Source organism: Pteropus vampyrus, unplaced genomic scaffold, assembly GCF_000151845.1.
Source record: "Pteropus vampyrus isolate Shadow unplaced genomic scaffold, Pvam_2.0 Scaffold77, whole genome shotgun sequence".
Taxonomy (NCBI): domain Eukaryota; kingdom Metazoa; phylum Chordata; class Mammalia; order Chiroptera; family Pteropodidae; genus Pteropus; species Pteropus vampyrus.
In genome coordinates, this window is record NW_011888858.1 from 4,992,213 (window position 1) to 5,007,864 (window position 15,652).

General features: G+C 36.6%; 1 protein-coding gene across 2 annotated transcripts in view; it reads left to right on the forward strand.

Annotated features, from left to right (window-relative positions):
* The window catches only part of SCFD2 (sec1 family domain containing 2), a 355,447-nt gene that overhangs the window by 184,927 nt on the left and 154,868 nt on the right, over positions 1-15,652 (forward strand). The window lies entirely within an intron of this gene.

The following is a 15,652-nucleotide window of genomic DNA, read 5'->3' on the forward strand; positions in this document are numbered from 1 at the left end:
ATATACATACCACAACTTCTTTATCTAGTCATCTCTTGTAGGACACTTCGGTTGCTTCCTTGTCCTGGCCACTGTGAATAATGCTGCTATGAACATTGGATATGGGTTTTCAAGTCTTTGGGGTAAATACCCAGTAGAGGGATTGCTGAATCATATGGTAGATCAATTCTTAGTTTTTTGAGGAACCTCCATACTGTTTTCCATAATGGCTGTCCCAAGTTGCAGTCTTGGGTAAATTTTTTAAAACATAAGTAGTAAGAGCTCCTGATTACCATTGAGCCCACACCTGAGTTCCCCAACTCTCTTTCATGAGAGATAGCGACTACTACCATTGCTAGTAGTTATTAATAACTATCATTATGTTACATATTATGTTTTAGAATTACAATTGTAATAATATATATTTTTAAATCACCTAATAGCATCTTCCTACCTGCTTGGACTAAAAGCTTGTGCTACATCTAGATGCAATAACATCCAGCCAACTGGCTCTCTCACTCCTCTGCCCAACTGTGAGTGTGAGAGAAATGACTTACTATTTCTCTTGTTTCAACTTGTCTATTAGTGTCACATTTTTATTTTAAGTACTGAAGAAAGACTGAGTAAGGCAATCAGATTTGCATAATGGAAATAGGGGGGCATATTGCCTTAATGAGAATTTCTTGTGACACTTCCCCAGGGAAAAAGTCCTTAAAAACTACCATCTGATCTCCTAGCTGAAGCACTTCATACATAGGGTGTTATTTTCCAAATGAATAAATAACACAACTGCAGTAAGCAGAACTCTGCCCTAAAGGAACCCACAATGTAAAGGTGGCAGAAGGCAGAACCAGGAACTCTCATCCTCATCCACATCATATTCTTAAAACCTTTTCTGATTTCTTGTTTCTTCATTTGTGCTCAGAAAACTTTCTACTTTGGCAAGTAGAAGAGGAAGATTCCTAAGAGTGGAGTGGACTGGATATGTCATAGTGGCCCACTCAGTGGTTTAGAGCAGGGGCTCTGGGGACAGACTACAGGGTCCAAATCCCAGTTCTCCCACTTACCAGAAGTATGACCTTGGACGAGCCATCTTTAAGTATTGTTGCGAGGACTCAATGAGAGAACAAGTAGAAAACACTTAGAAACAGACGTGGCACAGAGTAAAAGCTCAATAAATATTAGCCATTACTATTGGCAGTGCCAAAATGTAAGCATTCAATTCTTATTTTCTTCACTAAAAGATGTTCAGAATTCAAAAAGGCCTATGTTTTCAAAGCTCTTAGCACATTTAAAATAGAGAAATGTCAAAATAGGCTTATATATATTATGGCATATTTTAAATATTTATGTTTCTCTAAATATTTTTATTATATACTATTTTTATAATAGCACTTGGTTAATGCTTTTAACCAGAAATATAATGCATTGTATTTTTGCTACTCACAAAAAAATTTACAGGATAAATTCTGAATCCTTGGTTCACTCTAGGTATAATGACCCAGGAAAGCAGCAGTTTTTGAACTTCAGGTCCTTAAGACAGACCTCTTTTACACTCTTGTGAAATCCCAAAGAGCTTTGTTTATATGTTTTGTCTTTTGTTTTTGTTTTTGTTTTTGTTTTTTTAAAGCGAGGCAACCGTTGGTCGACCTCACAGGTTGCAAGGACCTTGTCAGCTTACAATCCCTTATTTTTTTATTTTTTATGCCTACAGCACTTGGTCTCCCTAGGTGTTCTCCCATCCAAATATTAACCAGGTCTGACCCTGCTTAGCTTCCAAGATCATACCGGATCGGGCTTGTTCAGGGTAGCGTGGCCGTAGACTGTTTATATGTTTTATCTATTACTGTTTATCATTAGAAATTAAACCTGATAATAATAAGCCTATTGTGAATGGCATTGTTTTAAATTTTTGCAAATTTCTTCAATAAAAGACAGATGGATTCTGTGATCTCATTTTGTATGGCAGCCATGCCAAGCAGCCACCGTGTACTCAAGAGAAAATGAAAATTATAAAGACAAATACCATATCATGCAACATATCCACATTTTGAGGCCCTTCATGAATCAGAGGCTGATCCAAATGGTCCTCCCCAGGAGCCTTGTGATAACTTTGAAATAATACAGAGCACAATATCTTTTTCACAAAGGAAGCAGAATTAACTGGGTCCCTAGTTCCTTATCATTCTGACCTAACTCTGTAATTTAAATTTTTTGAAAAACTCCTGTCTGTTCTTCATTAATTTCATATCCCATGAGCAGGGCATATCGTCTTCGTCTAAGTAATAGACGAAGCTCATTTGAAGGGATAAGTTTTCTGGACCTCAGTGTCCTCATTTATAAACAAATGAGAAAATGGGACCAAACATGCCCAAGAACCCTTTTGGTATGAGATTCTGTTCTTCTCACTTGAATTGGAAAGGTTATCATTAAAAAAGAAGGAAGAATTTACTTTATGTATCTATTACTATAGTTCTAGAGATTTGTTACTGCATAAAATTTCATATTGCAAAATTGCAAGGAGCATTGAGTTTGTTCTGAAAATTACTGGTCAGATCAGTCAACCTCCTGCCACATCAAGTAGTCTTGAATTGAGTTACATTACACTGAATTGGTTTTTGAACCTTGGCTATATGGAAGAAGGAGCCTGCAGATTACCCCTTTTCCAGTCAGGAAAAAGGAAAGGAGATTTTACCAAAAGACGTTTGCAAAATTGAGGATTAGTAAACTGGACTCTGCTTGGTTTTTAAGTTAGTGTTTAAATGATCAGTCCGGCTCTGAAGTCAGACACAGCCGGGATCCACATCTCAGCTCTGCCACTTGGTACATATAGGGCCTTGGATCGTTCATATCACTTGACCTTAGTTTCCTCATCTCTAAAATGTCTACTTCATATGTTTGCTTTGAAGATGGAATGAGACAAGATGTTGTCATGCCAGGCCCATGGTAGTTCCAAATGGTGTCTCTGTCCTTTGCTAAGTTTCTTCATCTGTAAAATGAAGCTAATGATACCTCTCCTTCAAAGTTGTGGAAGGATTTAACCAGCACAAGGCCTAGCATATAGTAAGAGTTCAATCGATATAATAATAATTATTATTATTACTCGTTACATATATATTCTGAAACATCTATTGTATTATACCATTGTGTACCATACAAAAGATAATTTTATTCATAGTTCTTTTTGGTTTCGTTTTTTTGTTTGCTTGTTTGTTTGGGAAGGCAAATCTCAAAACTCTCAAAGCTGAACGGTCTCTTCTATTTATCTGTCACTGCTCAGCTTCATTTCCCTGCAATGAAATAAGTTTGGTCATATAATATTTGGTTTCCTTCAGTAAAAGAACATTTTTATTTTCCTTTGTGCCCCCCCTGCTTTTCTGTCTACTACTATCTCCTAGACACTATCTGCTTCAAATTTCTCCATTCACTTTTCACCTGCCTTCAAAAGTACCTCAAATTTTCAGTTTCCTTCTTCTCAGCAAATGAATGCTGCACAAGATAACCTAGGAATTCTTTAATAGTGGCAAATATTTTGCAGTTGTTGCTATTTGAAAAGTTTATTCAATAGTAGGTAAATGACATCTAGAGACATTGTGACTTTGAACATTTTGCCAAAGCAGTATATCTTTTCACTCAATTCTGGAAACATGAAAACAAATGAATGAAAAAGACTGGTCAATTCAATTGAAATAAAAAAAAAAAATCTTTCTTAGAATTGCTTAGAGAATTCCGTTTTCATATAATAAGCTGTATGTTCCTGTGGTAACAGTCTGAAAACTCGTGTCCTTTGTTGTAGGAAATGTTCTCAAATTATTTCTTTCATATTTTTCTCATTTTTCTGTACCTCCTACAGTTCATATATCGGAATTCCTGGGATGATTCTGTAAGTTTTTTTTTTCTTTCTCTCCTATTTTTCACTTCATTTTTCTTTTTTTTCTAGATGTAATATTCCTGCAGCTTTATCTTTACACCTTTCTATTGATTTTTTCAAATTATTTCTGCTATCATTTTGAATTTATGAGAGCTCTTTTTTATTCTTTGAATGTTTCCTTTTACGGCATCCTATTCTTGTTTCATTGATGCAATATCTTCTCTCTGAAAACATTTCTTATACTTTTGGTAATTCTCTGCATTATTTGTATATACTCTGAATTTCTTTATTCTGTTTGTTTTGATCTCTGTCTTTATGTTGAATGGCGTGCCTTAGATGTCTGATGACCTTATTCATATTTAAGAATGAGGCACTAAAGGGACCACTGGATAGTCTCTCTTAGCATTGTTATTTAAAGTAGTCTGTTGAAACTAATCATATTTGTAATCAAATTTGTAATTAACTAAATTAATAATAAATCCAACTGCTTCTTAAATGGTCAGATTTTATCTGATAAAATCAAGTACTCGGGAAAATGAGGTGCTCAGGATGACGAGGAGATTCCCTTGCTTGAATTCCAGAGGTGGCTTGTACTGAGAGAGCTGAATATTTCTACCTTCTAAGAAGCTATCTTCACTCTGTAAGCTGGGGTTGAGTGTGACTTAGTCTCTGCATTGTCATTTAGCTGAATATTAGTGTTGATAACTTCACTTTTGCGCTGCTAACACAGCATAAGATATATATGACTTTATTTTTATGCTCAGTCACTTTGGAAAACTAATAAGAGGCCTCTAGTTAACTCTCCCTCACAGTGTTGAATGGCACATATGTTCTCCTTGCTTTAATGAGCAAGCTCCCAGTCCTGGATATTTTTGTTTTTATCAGCTATACCCGACTTTCTTCCTTTTCCCAGTATATCTTGACATGTCATTATTTCTCTTTCTTCTTCGTCCTTTAGTCTCCCCCACTTGGTACCTCTATTCTTCTTTCCCTTTAATCACTGTGTTCCAATGTACACACAAATCTAAAACTGAAGGAGATGGAGGAAAGTATAGAAACATAAATTATTAGTGGCTAAAAGCGGTTCTTTACTGAACAATTAGAATGAAACACACAATATAGTATAGAAAATCCTGTCTCTAAGAGAGAGTCACGAGAGTTCATATTACTTGTTATTGTTAAAATTGTATTTCTTGTATGATTCTGCAATTTATTTGAATTAATATTTAGAAAAATATTAGCTATACGTCCCTTTGTTGTGGATGAAGCAGAATCAGCACTTTCCTATAAAATCTACCATTTTTTTCTTAAGTTCAGGAACTGTCATTTCTTTGAGGGCCAAAACACACATTTCACAGTAACATTTTAGAGATGTCGATAGGGCCCAGTGCTAAACTGTGGCCGAGGCTGAATGGTTGGGATTTGCTGTAAGAATGGACATCTCCTGGGTCCTCACCTGAGGTCAGTAAATTGATTTATTCTAGGTCTACTGGCTGTATTTTAATACAGTTTAGCTGTAGAAATACAAGGCCCCATTGTGTAATACAGGCAGTGCGTTGTTATTTTTCTAGGCCTGTCAATGTAAAAAATGTGTCTGTTTGCCTTCCCCTGTGACCTGAAAAAAAAAAAATTTTAAGCTATATTATAGAGTAGCAGGACACCCTGGAAATGTTGGTTTTGGAAGGTACCTTGAGGAATAACATATAAAAAATCTGGCAACATAATGTGGTAAAGATGCCAGGGATACACATGTTCATTTGAGAGCATTTTATTAACTTTCCTTCTCAGTTAAGTACTGGGACTAGTCCTGAACCACATTAAAAGTCTCTAAGAGGCCAGTGGTTCTCCTAATGGTGGTCCACTGTGACCAGAGAGGTCATTTTCACTATAGCCAGTTGGGAGACAGGCCAAGCAAATGGGCACATGCTGCATACCCAGAACCCTAGGAAGCCACACTAAGTATACTGTGTCCAAGATTTGCCCAGAATAAACCAGATGGCATTCGGCTTGCCAGGGCCTTTAGTGTAATGTTTGTTGTGGGTGGTTGTAGTACCCATGTTTCCGTCATAAGATTCTGGGGAGTCCTGGTGTTTTCTTTTCTCTCGCTCTTTTTTTTTTTTTCCTTTTTGGCATGTGGCCATTGGTAGCCATTTCTTTAAATCTGTCTTCTTGTGGGTTCCTCTAGGGTGGTTCTGTTTACTCTCGTAGGTACTGAGATGAATACCCTACAGGATATGCCACACAGCTTCACATGTGGTTTTGTAACAGGCTTATTTTTAGGCTACTTTCCGTACCTCCGGGACTCCCTGGCATTCTTTCCCAAGTGTAAGTCTCCAGCTGTGGATGTTTAAAAGCTACAAGTGGACACAGGACAGAGAGTCCATGTCACTTTTCTGCCTATCACCCTCACCATTATGTGGGCTTCTGAGCCTTAGGCTTCTGGAGCTGCCCAGACCTAGGTTAGAATCTGAACTTGGCCACATCCTGTCTGGGTGACCCCCAGCAAGCTACTTACCCTCTTGGAACATCAGTTTCCTAATACGTAAAATGGAAATTAATAGCAGACCTTTAAGGGGCTGTTTTGAAGATTAAATCAGATAATGAATGCAAATTGCCTATTAGATATAAGCATTCAACAAATGTTAGATACTGCAATTAGCTATTATTACTGCTATTAGTCTGAATATCCTGACCTAACTCATGTCCTATACCCACAAAACAAACCCCTAAATTATCATCATTGCCAAGTTTGACCTCTTAATCTGTTAAGTGTATGTTTTTAAAAATCTTATTTTTGATGACTAAGCTATTCATTTAGATTCTTTACTTCACCCATCTCTGCCTTCTTACACTCTAAAAAGTTTTAGTTTCTTTAAACATCAGTTAAAATGTCCTTTGTTCTTTGCTACCTGTTTTATGTCCTACTGTGTATTTTTCATTTTAAGTTCAATAAATATTTATCAGGCACTTTCTGTGTGGTAAGCACCATGCCGGGAGCTAAGGATACAGAGCTGATTAATACATGATTCTTGCCTTTGAGGAGCTTTAAATTCAGTGGGGGAAGCAGATATGTAAAAAGTAACTAAAATACAGAGTGATAATTGTCATAAATTATAGGAGGCATGAAAAATACTCAGGGAGACCAAGAAGATATTTCTAATTCAGCCCAGGGAAGCAGCAGAGGGAACAGCAGATGCAAAAGCAGCAGAGGGAACAGCAGAGCAACAGAATGGCACATATAGAGAATTTCAGGAAGAACCATGAGCCTGGAGCCTATTTTGCAAGTGTGGAGCACCAGAAGTTGAGACAAGAACTTCTGGAGGGGCTAGATTTCCACGAGCTCTGTAAGCCTTCATAGAGAATTTAGACTTGATTCTATAAACTGTGATAGAGCCATTGCAGAGTTTTCAGCAGTAGAGTCTTGTTTTCTTTTTTATTAAAGTACCACATACATATAGTAAAGTATACAAATAATAAGACTGTGGCCTAATGAATTTTTCATTTGTATGTACCTATGTGTAAATTTCCAGCAGCTCCCTTGTACAACTTCCCATTGGTCCCCCAAGAGGTAACCACCATTCTGACTTCTATCACCATACATTAGTTTTGCCAGTTTCGAGCTTTGTATAACTGGATTCATACTGTATATGCTCTTTTGTGTCTAGCTTCTTTAATTCAACATTTTGTCTGTGAAATCCATCTATATTGTTTCACAAACTGATAGCCTGTTCCTTTTTGAGTGCTGTGTGGTAGGTATTACACGTATGGAAATACTTCTGTGGTCACTTGTGACTACTTTTTTTTTTAATGGTTGACTTTAAATTTCCTGTAACTGGACCAAGAATGGATTTCTCCACTTTCATTTTTTCTCTCTTTACAAAAAACTCATTGTATAAGTCTCAATTACCATTTGGGCTTTAAAGTTGGGAACTGTCTCACCTAAAGGACCAAGGATCTGTCAGTAACTGGAACATTTAAGATTCTATACATCTCAAGTAAAGATTGGCTCAAGGTTTTTCTAATTTATAATGTAAAGTCTTTATGTTCTTGTTATTCTTTGCTGCCTTCCGTAACTGTCTACCTCATCAATTAATAAATGATTATTGAGAACTTACTGGATGCCAGATTTGGGGATGTATGACAAGCAGTTTGAGCAATCAGTCAAGATTCTGCCCTCATCTGAAGGGTTGGGGAAGGTTTTCTTAAAGAAATGACAGTTGATCTGAGAACTCAAGGATGAGCAGGAGTTAATGAGGAGAAGCAAGGGAGAACAGCATATGCAAAGGCCCTAAGGTAGGAGGAAACCCTCAAATTTCCAGAAACTAAAAGAAATTTGGTATATCTGGAATGAAGAAGGAGGGAGAGTAGCAGAGTTGAAGCGGGAGATGTAGACAGTGACCCAGTCATGTGAGAACTTGTGGCCCCTTAAGGATCTTGGAGTTTGTTATAAAGGCAATGTACAGCCTGTGGAAGGTTTTAAGAAGGAGAGTGGTGTGCTCTATTTTGCATGTTTTAAATAATTAGATTCTCTGTAGCACTTTTATTAAAATAAAGGGGCCTGCTGCTAAATGTCTGACCTGTAGGTTTGGGCCCTATAGGAAAATTAGCTCTAATTGACAACCAGTCATTATTCTTTGATGGCCTCATCTCATTTTTAACATGTTAAGGTCTTTTCTGTATGTTTTGTCTTCCTGGCATCCTAGACTTCAGAACTTCCTTCCTTTTGACTAGGATATGAGGGGAAGTACTCAACAGAACTAATTTTTAAATTCTTACTTTCTTCTTTAACTAAAATCTTCTAATGATGGTAAACCTGAGGATTTTAACTTCAAAAGGGCTAACACTTTGATACATCATTAGGCTACTTCAGTGTTATTATCTTTACTCTATATTTAAACTGAGAAACAATTTAGTGACATAGGCAATTGTATTAAGTAGAGTATTAACCATAGCCACTGTAATAATTTTAAAAAATCAAAGCAGCTTAACTTAATAAAGTTTTATTTTCTCACTCAAACCGAGCCCAGTATGGTTGAGGTGGCCCACCTCCAAGGGTAGCTCAGGGACCTGGGCTCTTCCCCTAGAGCTTCCACTATCTCAGTCTGTAGGGGAACAGAATGGTCCAAAAGATTGTGCACAACATTCTGTTGTTAGTCTTGGTAGGGGCAACATCACTCGTGCACACATTTTATTGACCAGAGCACAGTTTCATGTCCCCAGAACACAACGGGAGTGCCAGGAAGAAAAGATTTAAGGAGTCAGCATCTAGCCAATCTGCACAGTGATATAAAATGTGCTAAAACTTTTGTTGCTTTTTGTAAATTACATTTTATCCACCCTTTAAACCACTAAGTGTCATAAGTATTTGCACTGTACTGGGCACTAGTAATACACCGGGGAGCAAGACTGATGTAGTTTCTGCCTCATGAAGCTTGCAATTTGATCAAGAGATGGACAGAAATAACACAATCACACAAATGGATGTTTAATTATAACATTGCAATAGGGCTATGAAGGGAAAAAGCATGATACTGTGAGAGAGCACATGCCAGGAGACCTAGCTTAGTCAAAAAGTCTTCAGGGAGGGTCTCTCTAAGGAAGAATCAGTTAAGCTGCCACCACACAGATGACAGGAAATGGAGGGACAGAAGTAGGCAGGTTTTGGAGGGAACACGAGGGGGCATTGGGAGTTTGAGGATTTGAAGGAAGCATGGCTGAAACCCACAGAGAATGAGGAGACAGGAGCCAGATGGTCCAGGGCCTGCTAGACCATGAAAAGAAAACATTTGGGGAAATAAAGCAGTGGAAAGCCACTGAAGGATTTTCAGCCTAGGAGTAACATGAGCATATCTGTTTTATAAAACACTGGCTTCAATGTGGAGAGTGGATTGGAGTGAGGCTAGAAATGGTGTTGGCAGTCAGGTTATCTATGTGGCTTTTTTCTCGTGTCTGATCTTCCTTTATAGCTTCCCACCACTGTATGCAAGACTATTAGGCTCCAATGAAAAGGCTATAATTTTCAGTTCCAGACATGGAGATATTATCTGTATTACCAAAGTACAATAATCTAATCCAATTCTGAGCCCTTTGTCATCTTGAAATATTCCTCATGGCCTACACTGTCTGTTTCGATTCCGTTAATCACATTAGCTATTTAGCCGGTCTGTTGCTGGCCAGTTTTGCCGCCACTTAATCTGGAACTGGTAGAAAGAAGTGCCCACGACTGTGCCTGCTGCCATTTTGAAAATATCTAATCAACACTTTATTTGTCCAGCATTTTTAGTGGTTAAGCTAGTCCCCATAAGATCTTGTTTCACTTAAGTGCTCAGAGTTGTTTTTAAGACTTTTATTTTCTGATTTCAAAAGTGGACATAGAAACAATATTAAAGACAGAGTTGTAAAGGAAAAAAATTCCTTACCTCCATTAAACAATGATTTTTACTTTTGTATATCGAGTGTTTATGGACTTGCATATATATACGTATATATATATCAAAATATCTTCTGTTTTTTTTTCTTTTTTTCCTTTTTAACTTGAATATAGTGTCTAGTCTTTAGCAGGAGTAAATAAATATTGTTCAATTAGCATGTGAATGAATCCATACTAATCAAAGAAATTTTTAAATTCTGAAAAATCAAAAGATTAAAATTAAAATGGCCTAAAGTAAACTTAACCACAAAAAGAACCCATAATCCCTCCGCTAAAAGAAAAATTTTGCCTCTGGATTTTTATATAGTTTTAATAGACCATTTTTGTATCCTCCTTTTCTAATGAAACACTGTTATGTCCTTTTTCCTAAAATATTTTAGATGATTTTTTGATCTGAGGTAGTCAGAGCAGACACCATTATCAGAAACTTTATGAGATTCAGATGAGATGGCTGGGTGCGTTTAGAGTACCAGGAAACTAGACAGCCTGGATTTGAATCCCAGTTGCTCTGTGTAAGCTTGCACAAGTTACTTAACCTCTATAAACCTACCACTTTGGGCTGTCATGAAGATTAAATAAGTTAATACGGGATATGAAATGTGCATAGCACATGCATAGCACTATGCAAGTGTTTGTTGTTATTCTGTTGTTACTGTTACTACCAGTAATCTACATCCAGGTCACTGTACACTCCTCCTCATCATTCACCTAATTTAAGATTATGAGTGTACCAGACAGAGTTCCATGGCACAAGATTTCTAATGGCAATGCTGGCCAAATATTCTTGAGCTCATAGTTGTGCTTTTACCCTCACCGGTGAATTCTTGGACTCACAAATTTGAAATTGGCCTTTAGCAAAAAAATCCCATTTCATATGAAGTCTGTTGGGCTAAATAAACTGAACTGGGTTAAAAACAGGAACTCTACTGGGCTCATTCTTTGAAACAGGTTTACTAATTTTCACTTAACTGCTCATTTGGTTCATTCAGCAAGCTAAAAGTGGTCCCCAAGATTAATGTTATGATGGTTTCTTTTCATTTCTTTTAAGTCAAGATAATACCACAGGGGTTAAAGTGAACCACTAAGTTTTAATAAGAGCATTTCACTAAAATAATTTCAAGCCACCTCACCTCAGAAGCCATTGAGTCTTGTGCACTCACTAAATGCCTAGGCCACATTCAACAATTACCAGCCAGCACACACACTTCCTTGAATGTGGCCATTCAGAGTAGTCTGCAGGGCCTGGGAGCTGTCATGAATTAGAGACGTCTACAAAATATTATCAACTTAAATCCTGGGGGTTACCCATTTTGAGATGCCCATTTCAGAGATTTAAACCTCAGTTCTCTACAGAAACAAAATAGCAAATTCCTTGGGCCTCTTGGGAAGAAATAAATATGTCTTTTACAGCTTTCTTTGGCTATAAATAACCTAAAGTAGAACCACAAAGCCTAAACATAGGAGAAGATTTTAGTCATTTGAATTTAAAAGTTGTGTTGAGGTATAACATGTCAGTTCCCTGGTGTGTATGCATGTATATGCATGTGTGCATGCAGGTGTGTATGAATGTATACAAATGAGGAGATATGGTGGGGAAAAGATAGTTCAAAGGTCAAGAGGAAACATAACCTATAAAGAAAATGCTTGGAATAGAATTGTGTTTTTACTTTTTTGAGAATAGCAGAGGAAAGGTGTATTGATACATTCAGATTGAGTGGATCTTACTTTGCAAAAGCACTAGGTAATAAGCTTCATGAGAGGAAGATTTTTTTTTTCATTCACTTCAAGTTATAGAACTATTCTTGAAATATAGTAGGCATTCAATTGATATTTGTCTAATACGAAAAATGAAAAGAAATCAAAACTTGGGGAAATAATTACATAATATTGTTGAAGTGAGAGTGTCAAACGCCATTAAAACCAGAACTTTTAATTTCCTTTTGAAACTAAGTGCAGGGCACTGTCCTAACCACTGGAGATACAGCAATATATCCATGCCCTTGTGGAGATACATTCTACCTGGAGGAAGACAGACAATATACAAATAAGTACTATATATTATTATTGTGTGGTATTTCTTATGTCCCTTGCTCAGTAAACTTGATGTAGGACATTAGGATAGTAGAAAGGGCTAACTCAAGTTCAGGTTTAGCAGAAGAAGGTAGTGACAGAGATGAGGGTACCTGCAAAATAAGCTAAAATATTGGATGATGAGACCTGGACTAGAGAGGGAAGAAAGCAAAATTCTAGAAATTACAGAGAAGTTTAAAGAAGAGAGAAAAATAAATCGTATTCCTTTTGCTCACAAGATTAAGCATTTTCATTCATTTCTAAAGTCTTGAAAATATCCTTAAAGTTCATAATTATTAATTTATTTAATTCAGAAAATATTTATTGAGTACATATTATATACCAGACACTGTCATAGTCTCTGGAGAAATAATTCTAGGTACATTATTGAATTATAGAGTTGAAAGGGACTTTAGAAATAAACTAGTCTAAAATCCCCACATTTTATAAGTCACAAAACCAAGCCTCAGAAAAGCAGCTTGCCTAGTGACACATAACCAGTTAGTGTCAAAGCTGGAATTTGTAACCGGGGCTCCAGACTCAAAATCAGTACTCGATCTCAATATCATATTGTCTTCATTTCTTGGAATCAAACCTTTTAAAGGTATAAACTTGTCATTTTATGATGGAAAACACTGGGGAAATGGTATTGTTTAAATAAATACTTTCTTTTCAGCTTGCTTTTCAGGAATCCCCATAAAATAAAGTCTGGTGCATGAGTACTCTAGAAGTGAGGGACACAGTCATTGAATATATTAGTTAAGAATTATGGTTACAAGTAATAGAAATCTACTTGAGCTAGCATGCACAACATAAAGAGGAAACTGGAAAGGATTTGTTATAGGTTACAATAATGATTGGTATAGCTTGGATCATGTCTGCTCCCTACGAGGCCAATAATGTCAAGACAAAGTCCTATGATTAAAACAAACAAAACAAAACAAAACAAAACACAAGGCTTGGCAAGTGATTACAGGGTAGAGTTCTCAGAAACAAGAAGAGTCCTTGTGAAGTGTACAAAACCCCAAAGATATTTGTGTTGGTTGGGTCCTCCAAGAAACAGGTGCTGAGACAGAGTTAGAAGTGCCAGAGTTTATGGGGTAGAGGATAATGACTTTGAAAGATAAAGTGGGGAGAGAGTAGGACTGAATAGGAAAAGCCTTTGGCTAATATGTAGATCTGACAACTATGAAAGGAAAAAAAGAGGGGGAAGCAGGACGAGAGAGGGAAAGTCTCAGACCAAAATGCAGGTCTGACAAAGGCATCACCTACCCAGGGAGGAATTTGGGAGCAAAGATTGTCAGAGGACACTCCTAGGAGGAAATGACCAGCTTCTAGATGATCATGCCTTCACCATCCTCAGTCATGGGCTGGTACTGCTCTGGAGGAACATGGCCTTGGCCTTGGCCTTAGCTCAGAAGCTAAGGAGGATGCCACTGGGGTAATAGTTGAAGAATGTCCACTAACTGTATTCCTTGCAGCTCAAAGGCAAGTTTTTTGAAGATAGGTCATAGTAAACTCCGGGGTTGCCACAATGACTAACAGTAACTGTGAATGTTTTATTTACAAAATGCAGGAAACATATAATCAGCATGTTGATATCAAAAAAGAAGAGATTTCATATTTTGAAAATATATTTTGGAAAATTTCAAACATCTGGTGTGTGTCCTAACAAAGCTATTTCTATGCCATGTATATATTTATATTTATATATTTTGTATATATAAAAGTGGAATAATAGTAAAAGTAGTACTATTTTGAAAATTCCTTTTTTTATTCAATAAGATAATACCTTTAATATCTTTTCCCTACTCTAATCTCCGTGTTTTGTTATAATTATCTAGAAATTTTCTTTCAGATAATTATTATTTTTTTCACCTTATATTCCTTCAATTTAATTAATCTTTATTTATAATGCATGAAATTCCACAGCAACATGATCAACAATTATTTAGAGTTAAGCATGACTGATTTCTTTTCTCAATACTGTTTCTTGTATGTCAAGTATCCCTAATTCATTTATATTTGTTAGTTGACAGCCACCTAAGATCTCCAGCCTAAACAGATGCTTTAATTTTGCTGCCATCTGTTTCCAGCCTCCTTTTGGCTTGAAGCCATCACTCTTACTTCACTCTTCACTGATATGGGCTTCATCGATTCCCCCCGGTACCTGTCCTGGTTCCATCTGATTAGCTGTTGCTTTCAGCTAACTTTACAGAGATATTTTCCGAGTCTCCTTCCTTTTCACTACTGATTTCCTTAATAGGAAGTTAATTAATTTATAATAAAATTATTTTTTTGTTGATAGCTAAACCCATTGCCATGGTTAGGAATAGTGAAGTGGTATTTGTTTTTAGAAATAGTGCCAGTGGCCCCATTGTTGTTCCTACTTACACAGTCCAGGTGCTTTCTGGTTTCTCTCACAAGGCAAAATAAGCACGAATGCCTCAACTTGTGAAGATTTAACTCAACCTTGCTCTAAGACTAATCAGAAATAGTATATGCATGACAATCACATAGTCTCCAGAAGACTGCTCCAAGAAAGGCAGTCAGCTCAGAGTGGTTCTGGGGCTCCACTGGCTTGTGCATTTGGAAATCTAACATTTGCATAAATGGAGGAAATTAGAATAAAATGGTAATATTCAGCTGAAAAAATTGGTTGGGAAAAAATATAGAGGAAACTAGTTTAAAAGTGTTTTTTCTTTTTTCCAGAGAATGTGTTTCATCTTATACTAGAACTTTTCTATATATGTTTTCCTAGACACATTTATTTATTTATTTATTTATTTTAATATTTAGATCTGCCTTAAAGTTCCAATTTCTAGGAAAACCAGGGCATACTTCCTTTTTTTTAAATTATCAAATTGAGAAAGGCAAAGTACACGATGTGTTAAACCAAACTGAAACGTTTCTTTGTTTTAATTGGATATCAATACATAAGAAGATTAATAACAGACTTACTATGTCAACAAGATGGTTTTGGTCCCTTTGAACTGCATATTTTCCAGTGGAAAGTCCATTCTTTGGAGGCCAACCTGGCCCTTTGTGAATATGCATGTCTTCATGAAAATTCTCCACTATTTTTCTGAAAATATATTTTTTAACAAGCATGACTAAGGTGAACATATCTGGAGAGTCATTTCACTCTCAACTGATAAACACAGTTTGAATAGGTGTCCACTTTACATATTTAATTATGGTTGAAACTTCTTCTCTAAAGAGAATCATGTGGTAACCAACCTTCAAGATGGCACCCAGTGATTCTCACTTCCTGGTATTCACATCCTTGAATGTCCCCTCCT